We start from the raw sequence: 18,857 nt of genomic DNA on the forward strand, positions 1-18,857 counted from the left end.
TTAATTATTAAATTCCAATATACATATATAGAAGCACAGAATTGTTAACTAATATCCTCATGGGAAACAACCTTATTGACTTGAGTATGATGCTTATGTATATGTCCTTTTGCCTTTAGTCTTACCGACTCCATTCATTTCCAGAGTTACTTAGGTCAGAACCTTTTAACTCCTTTGGTAAGGTTTTTTTTTTTCCCCTCACATACATTTAGAATACTTTTACTGCCCTAAAAGTCCCTTGGTGCTAAAAATCATCTACTCAACTTTCTTATTCTCCCCTAAGCCTGTGGCAATCACCGATCTTTTTACTGCCTCTACAATTTTGCATTAGTAGATTGTCATACTATTGGAATCATGCAGAATGCAGCCTTTTCAGACTAATGTCTTTCACATAGCAATAAGGATTTAAGGTTTATCAATGTCTTTTTAAATTTTATTTCTAACTTTCCTTTAATTCTAAACATAGGGGTGCATATAGCTTTTCTAGTGTTTTGGATTTCTTAGACATCATATACCTTAATGCCACAGCATGAAAGATGTAAATGTTAGTGCATGCAAAGGGCACCCAGAGATGCCATGAGCAATTAGGAGGCCCAGCTTTAGGAGAGTGCCATAGACTGAGTTTCCCCCAAATTCTTATGTTGGAACCTAATCACCAATGTGATGGTAATTGGAGGTGGGGCCTTTTGGAGGTGATTAGGTCATGAGGGTGGATCTTTCATAAATGAGATTAGAGACCTTATAAAGGAGACTTCAGTGAGCTCCCTAGCCCTTCCCTTCTGTGAAGATACAGGGAAGAAAAGACAGTGCTTATGAATCAAGGAGTGGGCTCTGACCAGACACCAAATCTGCTGACACCTAATCATGGACTTCACACAGCCTCCAGTACTGTGAGAAATAAATTTCTGTTCTTTATAAGCCCCCCTAGTCTATGGTATTTTTTTTTTATAGGAGCCTGAACAATCTAAGACAGGGAGTTCACATGTACCGAGTAAAATTGTCAGATCCATTAATTAATTAATTAAAAAGCTCTTTTTTAATTAGATATGTAATATCCCCCATGTACTTCCTTGAGGCAGTGTGGACAAGGGAACGCTGTCTGGCATCAGGAAAGGTCTAGATTTAGATACATGGCACTTAATTTTGATTTTTCTTTCTATGCAAAATATTGGGGAAGCCCTATTTTAATTTCTATCCATTCACATATACTGAATGTCAATATGTCGAGGACTGTGTGAATTAAATGAAACATAAGATAGTGTTCCAGCTTTTGAGAGGCTGAAGATTTTGGGGAGATAAACAAATTGCAATGAAATGTTAAAAGTGATATATAGATATAGATATGAAAAAAAAGTAACTCTATCTGGGAAGGTAACTTTTGAATAGATCTTATAGGTTGAGTGGGCAACTGGAAGATGAAGAAAGGGTGGGCATTTTCAGGTTTTATCCATATGCCTCCCTGAATTCATTCTTCACCTACCTTGCCCTGCTTTGTATACTGGGGGGGCTGTCCTTTACACTTAGGATCCCTTCTGGCTTCCATTTGGATTCAGTCACTTGGAGATAATAGCTGGAGGTTGGAGGGCAGGAAGAGAGGTTGGGATGTTTTAACTCCTCCTCCCTCACAGCTTTACTGCGTTAACTTGCCAGTGGCTGGTCTCTCTACCTCTGCATCTGGAAGGTAAATTGGAGGCTGACATGACCATCACTATGTTTAAGGAAGATAAGAGGTGGCAGGAGGTAGTGCCAAGCACAGAGTGAAATGGGAAGAAAGAGGATCAGGGAGACTAAAGAGTAGCAACCATTATAGTAGTTTCCATAAGAAATGAGGAAGGTCAGACAAGAGAAACGAGGAAGGCTAGAGACAAGAGCACATTTGAAGAGAGATCACTGAGGTAGATGCTAGAAGATTTAGTGACCAGTTAATACAGGAGAAAAAGAGGAGGTGAATGTGACAAATTTTATGACTTGGCGATACTAAGGGTATGATGACAGGAGCTTGGGAATATGGGACTGTGGGGGAGAAGGGTGAGAAGACAATGTGCTTGGAACACAGTTTGGACCAGATATAGATCTTTGTTGCCAGAAAGACTTTGGGTTGTACCTATGTACCTCTTTTTATTTATCAAGGAATTAAAAAATATCATAATAAGTATTTTGAAAAACCTTCTGTGTATGGCACACTTAACTACCACACAGGAGTTAAAGAATGGGAGTCGTTGGAAGAGCTTATTTATGACTCTTAAATAAATTATTGATAATAGGGTAAAGGAAACTTGCTTTAAAAATGTTAAATTATAAATGAAAATACTTTCGAATACAGAAGAGTGGAGAAGATTTGAGGCACTTGAGATGAGTGCAAAAATAACAAAGTTCTGTTATCTATATCTTTTTTTTTTTTAAATTTGGTATTATTCCTGGCAACATTTATTTTTAAAAGTATAACTTTATAAGCCATCACTGAAGTCAATTTCCAAGGCCAAAGTGTAAGGCACGATTTTCCTGTCATTTGTTGCTCAGGAGCCTGCACTTCCAGCTCTGTGATTATTACAAGGTGAAAGGTGCGAAGAAATGCTCCTTACAGTTTATTCAGCTGGGATGTCAGTAATGGTAATCTCAGTCACTATGGTATTTTAGCCTGTTGGCTCTGAAAGGATTTACTCTTTTTTCACAAAGAGAGAGAAGAATGGCGGTGTCAAAGATAAAAAGAAATGAGATTTAGAAAAAGTAGATTTTTGTGTCCACAAAATAGCTTTTTATTCAGGGAAACTAATAGGAATTAGTAGTATTGTTTCACATAAAGGGCTAAATTAATGCCGTGTTGAAAGGTAGATGTACTTATAGTTTAAAAATTTATACTTCTCTATGACATTATTTGGTGAATTCAAAAATCAGGGATGAGTATAAGGCTATTTCTTGTGTTATTATTTAAAACACTTCTATTTTACATTTATAAACACATACATTTAGTTTAATAGAATATAAGTACCTTTTTATGTATCTGAGATGGTAGAAGACAGCAGGACAACCGAGGCACTGAGAAACTAGAAGTACTGTCTTTTCTGTAATTTCAATCAAGGGCCAAATCTTTGTTTGACGACAACTTCTGAAAATGATGGCATTAGACAGGCTTTTGGGGATTCATGTCATATGTTTTGGAAAAGTTACAATAAACAAGAAGGTACAATATCACCTTGCTAGGAGTTTATAGACTTAGAGAAACTCAATCGCCTTGGAAAGAAATAGATCTTACTTTTAATTGCTTAAGATCTTGGAGATGGTATTTTGGAAATCCTTTCCAATCCATTCATTTTACATATGAGAAAACTGAGGCCTGGAGATGTTAGGTAACCTGTCTAAGATCTCATAGCTGGTTCCTGGCAGAGCTAAGATAATTTATGTTAAGCCCAGTGCATTTTCTGGGGTACCACACTGTTCCCTTTGAGCACATCAGGGAGGAAAGTGAAGAAAATGGGGAGAAAAAGTGTGCTAGTAGGGAAACTCTTTTGCCACTAGAGCTTTTGGGTATTTAACAGCGCTCTTATTTACTATTTTCTCAATGCAGAGTTCACTATCTATTTCAGTGTGGAGGTTAAAGTCAGAAAATTGGATGAGGGTTAAAAGGGAGGAGGAGTCATGTATTGTCAAGGCTTACTTTGATCTTCACTATCTACAAGATTTGGGTAAGTAAGTCACAGCTTCTGTGGGCTTCAGTTTCCTTAGCTAACACTTACTTTTTGGTATTATTGTGATGGACATTTTCTGGCCACCCAACATCCATTTCTCCCTTTTTTTGAGACGGCAGCTTGATTTCCTTTTTGTGATTTACTCTTCCCCCTCAGTGAGACTATCTATCATTCAAGATGTCCTGCGATTCACTCACCAAAGGGTGGGCATGCCATTCAAGCAAGCTTATCAAAGTCTCCCTGGTACTCTATTTCCCAAAAATAATACAAAAAGGTGAAAGAATGCATCTAATTTCTGGCTCATATTGGTGGTGATTCTCTGAAGTGACATCCATCAGTTTCTGCTGCTTGAATTTCTGGAGTTGCCCTTGTTCCTGTCTCCTCCCAGATGAACAGATGTTTCTTCTCCAATCTTCCCATCAAGTCATTGAATTATTCAGGATCTTTCTATTTCAGTTTTCTGCTTAAATTAGCTAGATTTAGTTTCTATTGCTTACAACCTAGATTGCTATACCAATAGACTTATCAAGAAGATAAAATAAAAAGTAAGCTTCTAATCAGATGGCTATTATTTTACATATGCATATTACTCCTTTTATTCTTCACTGTTTTCTAAATTCTGTGTATAGGGGTCCTAACGTGCAGTCTGTTTGGTGTTACACGTCTCAGCCATTTGAATATATAGTATATGCCTTTGGAGTCAGGGAATTTGAGGCCAGAAGTAAGTATTCTTCATCTTAATAATTTAGTTTCAAGAGCAGATAGTATCTTAATTCTTTAGTGAGGAAAGAGACATAAGAAAGAAAACGTGCACAAAGTCTCACAGCCAAGAATGACCTGCAAAACCTTGAAAGGTGAAAGGCAGGCAGATGCCTCTAAGTAGGGGCTCTCATTTCTCATTTCAGATGAAGTCAAGCCAGAAGCCTGAGCTCAGATGAAAATTCTACTCAGAGCTTTAGGAAATGTGCTCCCCAGTTACTCCACATTTATCTTGCTTCAGTACGGTAGACTATCCCTTGTATTCTTCCTCTACTCCCATGTCATTACCCCTCTGAGAGAATAAAACATGAAACAGGAAATACTGTATCAGCCCTGAGGCTTCCCAGAGTCATCCCCCTGAAATAATACTGTTACCTCTTCAAGGTTGGTGAAGCTTGTGAGGAACACATTATATACACCTTGATCATGTGAAGGAGAATTTTTTACATGAATACACATAAGACAGTTCTCAAACTTTACTGTGCACCAGAATCCCTTCGGGGCCTTGTTAAAAGGCAGTCTTCCATCTGTGGAATTTCTGATTCAGTTTGTCTAAGGAAGGTCCAAGAATCTGCATTTCTAACAGTGTTACTAATCTGGGGATCATCCTTTGAGAATGTTGATCTAGGGTAAAAAGTAAATTAATATGTTTATTGCTTACATTTTGGGGTACATGACCTTGAGACAAAGGAGGGGATTAAATTAGGATTGTAACTTCAGGGAAAGGATTAATAATTAGCTATTACAAAATAGAATTTTCAAGCATGCAAGATGACAGGCTTGAAAATGAGACTAGGTTGATAAAAGGATTTTATAAACTCCTTTATTTCATCCCTTAACACATGAAGAGGCAAGCCAGTGAATCTGATGGTGAAGTTTTTGTTCTTGTTCTGGTTTGCTTTTTTGATCATAGAATTTTTAAATGTGGAAGGTCTTGGCAAAACTGAAAGAGGGGAAAAAAAGGAGAAACTGTTCTTCACCTTCCTGGACTAAGGGTAGGAAAACCAGTTATGAGATGTATATTCCTTTCTAGGCTGAAGTCTTAGATGGAGGTCATAGATATAGGGACTCCTCCCCTAGTTCCCACTGTAGTCTGGAAGTAGCTATCTCAGCAGCCTGCACAGCTGCATCCAAGCTACCGTACCTCAACATCGTTGGATGAAGAGAGAATCTGAGTTTAGGTGCCTTGAGTCTTCTTTAGATACCACATAGTGTGGGACAAATCCAGAATTTCAATTCTGCTTTATGGAGGGATGGAGAAGGTAGCTGAAGGTGCCGATGGGTTTATTTGAAGGGGCTTTCCTTCTGTTGGGGACCAAGTCCACAGCCAAGGGCTATAGAGTGGACACCTGAACCAGAGGTGAACTGGGTGTCTCAGTCTCCCTTAGGAAGATACAGCCCTAGTGAGAGCTTGGATGGGGCCCTGTTCTGGAAGGAGGTAACTAGTGCTGAGGGACAGCATTGCCGCAGCCAAGAGAATACCTGTAACCTTCAGCAGCAACAGATGCCCACGAGATGATCAGGGATAGGCCTGATTGTGCTTAACTGGTGAGCAGTCCATGGAGCAGCCAGACCACCCCCTCTTCTGTAGAGATCAACAAGGGCCCGGAGAACAACTTGTGGATGAGAGACTCTCATTTCCCTCCAAAGCCCCCAGGCCATGTTCCTCTTTCACATACCAATGTGCTTTCTTAAAGAGGGGGTGGGGGGAGGGCTCAGAACTTAGAAACAGTGAGATTTACTTGAGTCTTTTAACCAGAGACTGAGTTAAATTACTAGTTTTAACTGAGGTTACCAGATAGGATTACCTGCCCCGCCCCGCCCCATACACACACACCTGCTACTATGCAATTACAGGGAAATAAAGACTTTGTACAACTGGAGATGGAATCGTTAGCCTGTGTACCAGGAAAATCCAGTAGTGTCAGGCATTGTTGAGTACAGGGATTCAAAGAACATCTGCAGGATTCTCTTTCTGTATCTCAGGTCTGTTTTATTCTTTGTTGACTCTATTTTTAGGCAGGATTTAAAAAAGCAGTGGTAAAGAGGATCACCAGCAGCTCATTACGCTTGATGATATGCTAGCATACTGATCAACCCTTCCAAAAGGACTCCGGCCTGCTGCTGGGTCACATGCCACCCACATAGTGGGAGGGGTGGGCTATGCAATTGATGTCCTTGCCTTGTAGGGGAGGAGCCTTTTCTGAAAGGAAAAAAATGTTGTACTAACTTTACCTGTAAGAGATGTTGTCAAGAATTTAATTGTGGCCAAATGCCCCACTGTGATCATGATCCCACCTGATGCATGGGAGGGAACAGTCTATGAGAAATTATGAGGTGCCCCAGGGTCATTTGCATATGTGCTCCTGGAATTTGGAATCTGTGAGAGACTTATTAAAGGAGTTTGAGGAACCAGACCCTCCAAAAATGTGACATTACATAATTTGAGTACAAAGTTCCATGTGTTAGGGAAATAGTTGACACAGGATGTCATTATTTCAATTCGAGCGTCTGCTAGGTCTTCCCCCTCCCCCTTCTTCACTTGGTCGTCCGATTTATCCTCAGGTAACACTTCTTCCAGGAAGCCCTCTGAGTACTGGAGTAAGTGCCTTTCCGTGGCTCCCATTGCATTCCTATGAATGTGATCACATAATTTATTTCTAAACTGGGACATACTTGAGATTGATATTATTAATATTAATTTAAAAAATTATGCTGAAATAATAGGCATAAACTGAAATTGTCTCAGGCAATGGGACATGTAGTTCTCCTATCCATGGATACCCCACTGTGATAATTACTTGTCTTTCTTCACCACTAGCTAATAAACCATTTGATAATGGAGATTATTTTTTTTATCCCACATGCTCAACACAGTGCTTGATAAATGCTTTTTAATGTTAAACAAAGAAACTTCCTCTAGTTCTTGGGGGCTGGCAGATTTACTTAGTCTCTCTAGAGGAAGGGAGTTAATACATTCTTTAGGTACATTTGATCAGTTCCCTTTCCTTGTTTATTCTTGAATGTTGTCACAGATGTATGTTTTAAAGGTCTTCCTTCTGTATCTCTTCAATGAGGATGAGGCTAATTACATGATTCTACTTGGTAAGATATGAACCACCAACAAAAAGGAATCAGGCTGTTTCTACTAGTATGCAGATCCAGTAACTAACCCCTTCCTTTTGCTTTATTTGAAAATTCTTACTTCATATACATCACACTATAAACCAACAGCCTAAACATAGTAATAGCTTAATTTATTTTGCTTTTTTATGGAAAGTTTGTATATAAATGCATTTCAAAATATGATCTTTTAAACTCGCAGATATTCATAATCATTTACAAATGATAAAAAAGTTGTCAAATACTTGTAATTATAGAAATTGTTACTTAAATTACAGGAAGCTTAGAAAGCTTTATTGCTATTTAGTTTTGTTTGAATGCTCCTGAGTGTGCTATTGAGAGCTTTGATAAATCAAGAGGGCTGCAAGATGGAAATGGCCATAGTGTTTAAGTTATGTTTCACTTAAATCCATTTAATTAACTATTTTTACAAACATGGTGTTCATTTGTAAGAAATATTTTAAAAAATCATTTTCTTCTCTGTTTTCCTCTAAAGAACCCCCCACCCACCCCAAAAAATTATCCCCGCATGCTTTTGTATTTCTCATTCTTTGGTTTTCTTCCAATGCATGTATATAATTATATGTTCATGTTGTCATGGTGATTCAGGGCTAGAATTGTGAGACTGTTATAATCACTTTCCTAAGCTTGAAACCCGCTGTCCAGCCCAGCTAAATCAGTAATGTAATGATAGATGGTCAATGTATTCTTTGCTGTGAATTAATCTGTTGTTAGGATATTCTTAAAAATATTTCTTTAATTGCCAGAATTTTTTCAGTATATAACTTTAACTTGTATTATAGCATTTAAGAATGTGGTTCTTTAGCTTCTTATATTTAATTTCATTGTGACATAAATTTTCTTTTTTCAAAATCATGTTAAGTCAGAAGGTACCTTTCTTCTCTGCAGTTTTTTTCTCCCTCCTAAAAAACATAGTTCCTTCCAAAGGGAATATATATATTTAATTTACAAAAGTAAAACATTGGCATTTAAAATAGTAAAAAAAAAATGCATAACTCCATGAAATAACTTTCTCCATTTTAGACCCCCCCAGATTTAATAATACCACAAGATAAACACCATTAACATCTTTCCAAATTTTTTCTTTTTACCGTAAACTGGATCACACTTGCACACTGTCACTTAACTTTTCTTGCTTAATATATTAGTAACATCTCTTAATGTCAGTGCACATTGATTTATTTTATTTTTAATGTCTGCATACTATTCTATTGTATAGGTGTAGTGTAATATCGTTGCTAATTCCCTTAGCGCCTGACCTTTATATTGTTTCCTACCTTTCCAATTACAAATTATAATAGCATTGATGGACACTGGCTACATGTTTTTTTGTTTTGTTTTGTTTTGTTTTTTCACTTCTGTGTGTGTTTTCATGGGAAACATTCTTAGTCGTTTTTACCTCCAAGCTCAGTCACAACAGTCAATCTAAATATGCTTATAGTGGGTTGAAGAGACATGTTCACGTAGAATCTCACAATGTGATTTTATTTGCAATAGGGTCTTTGCAGAAGTGATTAAGTTAAGGATCACAAGATGAGATCATCCTGAATTTAGGGTGGACCAGTGACTGGGGTCCTTATAAGAGAAAGGAAAGGGAGTTTTGACACAGAGAAACATAGAGGAGAGAAGTCCTTGTGAAGACAGAGGCAGAGATTGGAGTAACCTGTCTACAGTCCAAGAAACACAATGTACTGCTGGCAGTCACCAGAAGCTTAGGAGAGAAGCATGGGACAGATTCTCCCTCAGCGCCTCCAAAAGGAACTAACCTCGTTGACCCCTGGCCTCCAGAACTGCGAGGGAATACATTTCTGTTGTTTTAAGCTATTACCAGATTTGTAGTAATTTGTTACAGCAGCCTTGGGAAACTAATTTAATACCTTAATCAGTTCTCTAAATCCTTCACTGGTTCCCCTGCAATCCTCACCAAGTCGTAGGCCAGAGTGCCCCATCTCCCTCCCTGGTCTTTTATCTGTCCTTTCCCCACCTGATCCCTGTACTCCAACTCCTTTAAGCTATTTGAGGATTCTTGTCCATATGAAGATTATGCGCATTTTTTTTCTGTACCTCCTCCCTTGCAGACCACACGTAGCCAGCTGTAAGACTTCCGTGACCCCACTCTTGAAATAATCTTTACGCAAATGAACTTCGTGTCTTTTTTGAAGCACTTGTGCCTTTCTACTACCTTTGATGAGTGTATGTGTATTCAGCATTCTCACTAGGTTATAGGCTCTTCCAGGACTCAGTCTGTGCCTTATCTAGTTCTCTGTCCTCCATGGGGCCTGTTGTCAACTGAATGTTCGTGTCCCCCTCAAATTCATATGTTGAAGCCCTTACTCCCAGTATAATGATATTTGGAGATAAAGTTTTTGGGAAATAATTAGGTTCAGATGAGGCCATGGAGGTAAGGCCTTCATGATGGAATTGCCTTTATAAGAAGAAAAAGGATCATGAGAATTTTCTCTCCATGCATGCACACTGAAGAAAAGCCATGTGAACACAGAGTAAGAAGGAGGCTGCCAGGAAGAGAGCCCTGACTGAGAACCACATCTACCACCACCTTGATCTTGGACTTCCCAGCCTCCAGACTGTGAGAAATAAATGTCTATTGTTTAAACCACCCAGTCTGTGAATTTTGTCAAAGCAGCTTAAGCAGACTCAGACAGGGCCTGATTTAGTGTCTGGAATATTGAAGATGGTTAATTCATACATTTTTATAAGGTATAATTGACATACAATATTATGTTTGTTTCATGTGTACAACATAGTGATTCTAAATTTGCATGCATTGCAAAATGATCATCGCAATATGTCTAATTACTGTCTGTCACTATCTAAAGTTAATACAATATTATTGACTATATTCCCCATGCCGTATATTACATTCCCATGATGTATTCATTTTACAAGTGGAAGTCTGTAATTCTTGATCCCCTAGGACTTAATGCAGGGGCTGGGCAATCAGTAGGAGTTCATACATGCCGAATAAATGAATGAATGAATGAAACAAAACCATAGACATTCCTTAATTTCAAAGGTGACTTAAAATTTTTGCATATATGTGAACATCCTCTATGTCTGCAAAGGCTTGGCAGTTACTGTTTTATCATTTTATGATCAATATCCTAAAAGGCATATTTTCTTTTTGAGATGCAGAAACAAAGGGATATGTAATGAACACTCCCTAAAACATTTTTATACACTTAGAAATGTCAAAAGAAAATTCAGAGAGCTTTACTTCACACGAATATTTTATTGAGTGAGAAACAAGCTATAAACAGAAACTTAGAACAGGGTAACTTTAAATGGGAAAGTAGTTAGAACTTGCTCTCAGTAGTTACAGCTCTGTTTATAAAGCATGAACAAGTAAGCACATTGTTTCCTCTTGAGACTGATTACTGGAAACACATTCCTTTTCATTGCATAAACTTAACTTGAGTGTAGCTAGTTAACTAGGAAGTTGTAAGGTTATTCTGTCAGGACATATAAACTTAAGTTTTGTTGAAGGAGGGTCAGCATATCAGGTAAACTAAGGTAGTTTCAGTTTCGCTTATGGACTATGAGTTTTGGTCTAGTGGTATATTCAAACAGTGGCCTCTAGTTTGGTTTTCCTTTAGCAGAAATAAATGTAGGCATCTAGGATCACAGTACCTAGGATTAAATCTCAGCTCTTACACTTCATAATTGTGACTTTTTGTAAACTGGTTACTTGAACCTCTTTAAGTTTTGGAATTCCTCATCTTTAAAGTGGGAATAAGCAGTAGGTTGCTGTAAAGATTAAGGAGCTAATATACGCAAAGCATGTAGGACAGTGTCTGACGTGTAGCAAGTACTTGACAAATGCTGCTCTTATTAACACCATCATCATCATCAAGATCATTGTCATTGTCTAGGGTGAGGACAGTGCTATTTCACCTGTTTCTATTAGAGCAGAAACAGTTTCCATCTCAACCTTGCCGTCTCTTTTACTTACCATCTTTTTAACCTGACTCTCTTACTCTAAATGCCAGGCCCTAGGCAGGACATACCTTTCTATTCACATTTGACCAGGAGGAATCAATAAAAAGCTTTTAGTTTGAGGTGAGTCTTATTTTTATGAGTCATTATTTCTGTCAAAAGCAATAATTTAGTTGAATTACTTAACATAATATTTAAATTTCCCAATTTCATTTTCTAGTATAAATTTTCTGAATGAGACAGACATGGTTTGTTCCCCATGGCATTTATGAGCTGGTAAAGACAGACTAAATGAAAATAAACACACAAACAAAAAAACTAATAAAATAATAGTGAATTGAGACAAGTACTATGCAGGCCACAAAGAAGATTCTGAGGTGGTGATAGAGAAGAGCAATGTTGCATCGGGGCAGGATGGTTTCTAGGGTAGGTGGGGAAGGCTTTCTGAGGAGTGGACATTAAAGAGAAATTGGTAGGCTAAGAATGAGTCTGACACAAGAAGAGCTGCAGAAAGAACATTCTAGATAGAGGCTATAAATATAACACATATTTATGTGTTATAAGAAGACAAAAACTACCAGGTGTCAAAAGAGATGCGGGCAGAGGAAGAGGCTGTAGGAGATGGTTTTGTGGGGATGTGCAGGTGCTAGATCATGCAGTAAATGCAAAGTCTTGGGAAGGAGTTTGGATTTCATCCTAGATACAGTTGGAGGCCTTTGAAAAGTTTTAAGCAGTAGAATTTCAGGAGGATTACTCTTATGGTTGTGAGAGGGCTGAGAAGTGAGATGGGCCTTGCTGGAGGAAGGAGCGGAATGAGAGAGGTCAGTGAGTTACCATTGTACCAGTTCAGGCAGAGATAATGATGTATAGACTGGGTCCCAGCAGCCCGTAAGAAGCAGATTAACCATGTATTTGGAAGGTAAAATCAAAAAGGCTTGTTGACTGATTGGATCTGGGGTCTGTGGGAAAGGGAGGGATTAGGAATAATGTCAGTGTTTTAAAGTAATAATAAAAGAAATGTTGTAACTCATGACATCAGTCATGATTCTCGTCAACAAATAATTTTTATCTAGGATACATGAAGATAGGGTTAGCATCTGCAGCTATAATACTGTATAGCTATCTGTTTTCAAATCAGTTCAATTTTCTCTAATACCAAAGTTATTTAATTGCTCAAATAACTGTGACTTGATTAGTGCCATTATTAGTTATTAATGTAAATAGAAGTGTTTTAACTTTTGATTAGGATATTTAAACTTTGCTAAATCAGACCGATTGCAGATTTGACTTAAATGATTTGTTATGTAACATTTTCAAGGAAATTAGTTTTATTACTTTGACATTCATAGAGCATCAAAACTAAACTAAGTATTTTACTGCCAAGTAGAGATCCCATAAGATCTACTTTAATGGTTGATAATATGGTTTTAATTAGCATAGCAAGTATATTTAACTTAATGTTTCTATAACTGTTGAACATTTTATTCTCTGATAGATTAAGCACATCCATTTCAGTTTTATTTATGTTATTTCCTTGACAAGATCTTTTTCAAAATAGATAATAGAATACAATTTTATGTTCAAATTACTCCAATTTGTTATTAATAGAGTACCAGTAACAGAGCTTTAGATTTTTATACCTTAGTGAATATTTAAATGTGTTCAAAGTATCCAACATTAAATACGTCTGTTTAAGAATTGAAGTTGAGCAGAACTGCAAAGCATCTGAGGTCGCTTATTGTTCTATATCATTAATATTAATTGATATTTCTTATTTAACATCCATCCATGAAATTTTGGTAGGCTAACTAATCTTGCATATAAGCCCTCCAGCAGTTCTTGACAGAGATCTAGCTAAACTATGAAACAATACTTGTGTTCTTTTATAACCTTCAACCCAAATGGTAGTTAACCTCTGTCTGAACATTAAAATGTTAGGGACCAACCCCTAAATGAGCTCATTCCATTTCTGGACTATGTTAAATTAGAAACTTTTTTATGTTGATATGAAATTTTTCTCTGTCACTTTTACTCATTAATTTGTTTGATTTAAGACAAATCTATTGCCCTTCTCCACACACACAAAAAATGTGTTCATTTGCATCTACACCCACGTCTAAATCAACATGTACCTCTACATCTACCTCCCACGTGCATCATAATCTATGTCTATGACTGTGTCTGTGTATCTGTTTTTAGAGTCCTCTGGGAACTCCTCTAAGTCCAAGTTAAATATCTCTACTTCCTTCAAAGGTTCCTCAGCTTAAATTCTTTGGGCCTCTTTTCTGAAGACATCTTATTTTATCTGTCTTCTCTCTGTAGCATTAACTTAATGTGAAGCAAAAAAAATTTTTTTTGAAAAGTGTTGACTTTTTCTAGTTTCTAAAGCTTTTTTCCCTTGAGAGAAACAATTGTGCATTATCAGTTGTCCTCTATTGGACAGACATTATTACTTGTAGTAAATTTGGGGATTATCACCATTTTGAATGTCTGCTACCTCAGGTACATTAGGTTTATGACTCTGCCATTCTTAGAATTTGAAATTCTGCCTCTACTCTCAGTTTAAGTAATCTGACTTTAGGGTAATGAGGCCCCTCTCTTCTGTAAACATTGAATGTGCTAGTATTTGGATTTTCAAAGATGGAGCACTTACAGTCCCTATCCTGAAGAAACTCATAGTCTGATGGGGGAACAGATATGCCAAAATTTATTTCATAAAATCCAATCAGTTTTATAATAGAGATATATACACCATGGCAAAACTTTGAGGCTCTTCTGACAACTTCTGAACTTAGAGAAGGCATTTTAAGACTTTAAGTTTTATTGGTTGTTACCTATAGGAAGAAATGCATTTTAAGTCATTACCAGTATACATTCACACACACAATTGAAACATTCTTAATTAAAACAAAATTTTCATGAAAAAGTACTTGTGCCTAATACAGACACTGCATTCTAATATGGCCTATTCTTTTTTATTCTTCTCTTGAAATAAAACCTCTGATCTTGACACACTGTAAGAAGATGTGACATTTATGGAAACCCTTGAGATGAGTCAGATATTGCCAGATGAAGTAGGAAAGTGTATTCAAGGGCAAAGAATGACTTGTACAAAGGTCCTGAAATAGGAAAGACACTGTGGGGAGAAAGGGCTGGAGTTGAAACTGGAAAGATAGATGGGCACCAGTTTGTAAAGGTTGTAAAAGGTAATGAATGAAGCTAAAATTGTACATTACTCTTTAGTACTTCTCAGTCTTTCACATACATGTAATCACCTGGAGATTTTGTTACAGTGCAGATCTAATTCAGTAGGCCTGTGGCAGGGTTCCAGCTGCTACATTTCTAACAAGCTCTGAGATGGTACATTTTGAGAAGCAAGGCTCTATACTATGGGGTACCATAGAAGGGTTTTAATAAGAGCAGTGGCCTGGCTAGAAACATTATTGTATTGTCCAGGTGAGAAATGAATTCTGAGGATTAGAGAGGGAACTCAGCTTTGGATATTGTAGTAGTTGCTCAAGTTAGAGCTGCTTCAGATCCAAATCAGAGCAAGAGGAGTTTGAAAAGCAGGGGAGAAACCGTAGAGAAATTTATAAGATGTAATTCAAAGGTCTTGGTGACTAATTAGAGGCTGACACAGGAAGACCAACAAGGATGGATCTGGAATTTGTCGCTTGAGAAACTAAGTGCGACTTTTTAGCAAGATAGAAAGGGAAGAGGGCATGTTTGTCTTCTCTCTCCCTCCTTTCCCTTCTTCCTCTCTTCCTCTTCTCTCTTCCTCTCTCCCTCTCCCTGCTTTCCCCTCCCCCTCTTCCTCTTTTCCCAAGCTCTGTCATTCCTTGCAGGGCTATAGAAGACAATGAGGTTGGTTTTCAACACATGGAACTTGAACTTGAGCTGACTTTAGGACTGGGCCAGAATGGATTTGGGAGTCATTAGCGTATAGATCATAGATGATCTTGAAGAGGGAGGCAGAACCAGAGATTGTGTGAAGAGGAGAGGATCAAAGCAAAAGGCTTTTGGGATGAGGGAAGAGTTTCTCAGTAAAGTTTGTGGAGCCAGAAACATGAAATTGGGAGGACTGGCAACTCAGAGAGGTGGTCTGAGTCCAAGAAGTCAGAGAGAGATTTTTAAGAGGATGAGTTAGGGAGTTCATAGACAGTAAATAAATCAAAGGAGAGAATCACCACTCTTCCTGAATGAAGTCATAGAGAAAGAACACTAGGGGATCAATTAAAGAACCTTGAGAAATGATTATATTTTTACAGTGATGAGAGACTGTATGTGACCTTAGGAAAGAGCTAGAAGGTCTGGGTATCATACACTAAGGAATACATGAACCCATATCGATTGACTATGAAGCACAGAGGAAAGGAAGAATTCAAATGTGTTTTCAATATTTGGGGTCTGGCCACTTAGGGTAACTCATTAACAGAATCAGACAAGTTAGGAGAGGAAGTTTTTGTTTTTGTTTTCTTGTTGTTGTTGTTGTTGTGTGTGTGTGTGTGTGTGTGTGTGTGTGATAGGGAACTAGAGATGTTTTGGATATGTTGATTTGAGGATTTAGTGTTAGAGCCTAATAGAAATGTCCTGTAGCTTATCTGAAATATGGCATTAGTTTGGGAGGTCAGAAGTGGAAATGTAAAATTTAAAGCCACAAAGAAGAGGCTTTAGGAATGGGGTTCTCTGTAGTTATGAAAAGGGAAGAGCACATGGTTTAAACCTTGTGTCAATTTATCCTGTCTCAATTAGAGAAGTCTAATTATATATTACATATCATTACTCCAATTATATGTGACTAGAATAGTTCTGTTTCTTCGTATGCTTCAGTAAGGGCTGTATTGATATAATGCTGGCTGTGTTGATGGCAGGGGAGAACATGTGAAGAAGAAAAAATGAGCTCGAAACTGCCAAGCAGAAGTTCTGCTTCCCCAGGCAAATGGTGACTAATTCATTTCCAAAGAGCATCTAACCACCTCTGCAATTCAATCTAAATATCATCTTAATCTGTCCACATACCTGGATCCCTCCACGTTCATTCTGTAAATTAAAAAAGATATTTTCTCTGGGCAGAGTTACAAAATGGCACCCCTTCCTCCCAGCTATTGAAGTCTACCCTCAAGATATACCACTTGTTCAGCATAACTCCTGGCTGGATTTTACCCCCATTTGCCTCCTCTGGCATTTGGGTGAAGTGTACAAATTCACAACTAACTTTACCTTTCCTTTCCTCTTTCTTTCTTTCTTTCTTTCTTTCTTTCTTTCTTTCTTTCTTTCTTTCTTTCTTTCTTTCTTTCTTTCTTTCTTTCTTTGTCTCTCTCTCTCTCTCTCTCTCTCTCTCTTTCTCTCTCTCTCTCTTTCTTTCCATCTCCTTTCTTTTTCCTCTTCCCCATTCCATTTTATCCCATTCTATTGGATAAGATAAAAGAATTGAAGAGCTCAGGAAACATTTTCATATCCTTTTTAAAAAAATTATGGTAAAATATATATAACATAAAATTTACGATTTTAAAGAGTAAAGTTCAGTAGCATTAGTACATTCATATTGTGCAACCATCCATCTCCAGAACTCTTCATGTTGCAAAAATGAAACCCTGTACCCATTAAACAACTCTAGGCACTTAATATAAGTGGAATCATAATAGTATTTGTCCTTTTGTGTCTGGCTTATTTTGCTTAGCATAATATCTTCAGGTTCATCTATGTTGTAGCATATTTCAGAATTTCTTTTGAAGGCTGAATAATGAATGTGTAAACCACATACTTTTAATCCATTCATCCATTAATGAACTCTTGGGTTGCTTCCACCTTTCTGGCTATTATGAATAATGCTGCTATGAACATGAGTGTACAAATATCTGTTTAAGTCCCTGCTTTCAATTTTTATATATATATTGAGGATATATACACAATTAGATGGTACTTTCATATTCTTGAACTTTGCTTTATATTAACTGAAAATTCTTGAGAAGTCTAGCACTTAGTTTTGACATTTTTTCTTTCTACAAGGAATAATACATGGAGCTCATGTACCAAGTTATCTGAATTTGGATCTCTTTTTCACCTTCAGCTATGCTCTGTCATGTTCCTGGCTGTTAATAATATCTTGGGAGATTCCATAACTTTCCAGTCATTTTTATTTGCTAAAGACTAGTACAGCCCAATTAAATTAGGCCTCCCCTTTCCCCACCCTTCTCCCCCCAACTAGTTCAGGCTTGGCTGAGGGCCCAACAGGGGTAGGGGTAAGGTCTGCTGTTCTGTGCCCCTCCCTTCTTGTCTTCAGGTCAAGATCCCTGTTGTGTAGGAGGAGGGAAAGGGATAAGTACTCCCCTTTTCTGGATATTTTCTTTTAGAGTCCTTTCCTTGGTTGTAACCTACAGTCTCTGTATTTCACCACCCCTGCAATTGATTAGATCATTACCCAGTCCTGTTGTTGAAACTTCTTATTATATTTTGATTTTGTCCTTTGTCCTCAACTGATCGGATCAAAAACGGTTTGTGATACACATATCCTGTATGTGCATATCTTCCCAAGTTCATCCCCGAGTCACTTTGCTGGATTCCTTTGTTGTCAGCTACCTTTGGTAAACCATACACAGACAGTTTCTTGAGATGGGAACTTTGTAGATTTTATTTGTTCACATTTTAGAGCTTAAGTTTACTTCCAAGTTGTGGAAACACATCTTATTTCCAGATCTCAGTGCTAAGCCCTGAAACCAGCTTTGGCATAGACTCCGACCTCCTCCCTCTCCTGGCCTATCTCTGTTTGGTAAATATTGCATGCTGCTTGGTGCCCTTCCTAGTACTACTCCTTCATCTGAAACTAAACCTTACAAAAATAAGAGTCAAAAGTTTGATTTTTATTTAAAAATTTAAATATTAAAAATGTATAAAAAATAAATTCCACTTGAAATTATGTTATCCAGGATAACTATCATTGCTACTTTTTAATGCACATATATATGTTATATATGTATATTTGAGATCATATAATAGAGTTTGTATCCTGAATTTTTTCACTTAGTATGAATATTTTTTTATGTCATTAGGCAACACAATCTCTAATGGGCATATTGCATTCTATTGTACGACTTATCACAATTTAGTTAATAATTTTCCAGATTTGGAGCACTTATAGTAATGATAATAATACCTAATACTTTGTGCTTACTATGTGCTAGTCATGCCTGTAATGTTTTGCATATATTAACTCATTTAATTCTCATAACACATTTTTGAGATCTTCATTTTACAGGCGAGAAAACTGAGGCATAAGAAGGTTAATAATTAAAGTCATAAAGTTGTTATTAGAAG

The sequence above is a fragment of the Rousettus aegyptiacus genome, unplaced genomic scaffold (genome assembly GCF_014176215.1).
Source record: "Rousettus aegyptiacus isolate mRouAeg1 unplaced genomic scaffold, mRouAeg1.p scaffold_m13_p_4, whole genome shotgun sequence".
NCBI lineage: Eukaryota > Metazoa > Chordata > Mammalia > Chiroptera > Pteropodidae > Rousettus > Rousettus aegyptiacus.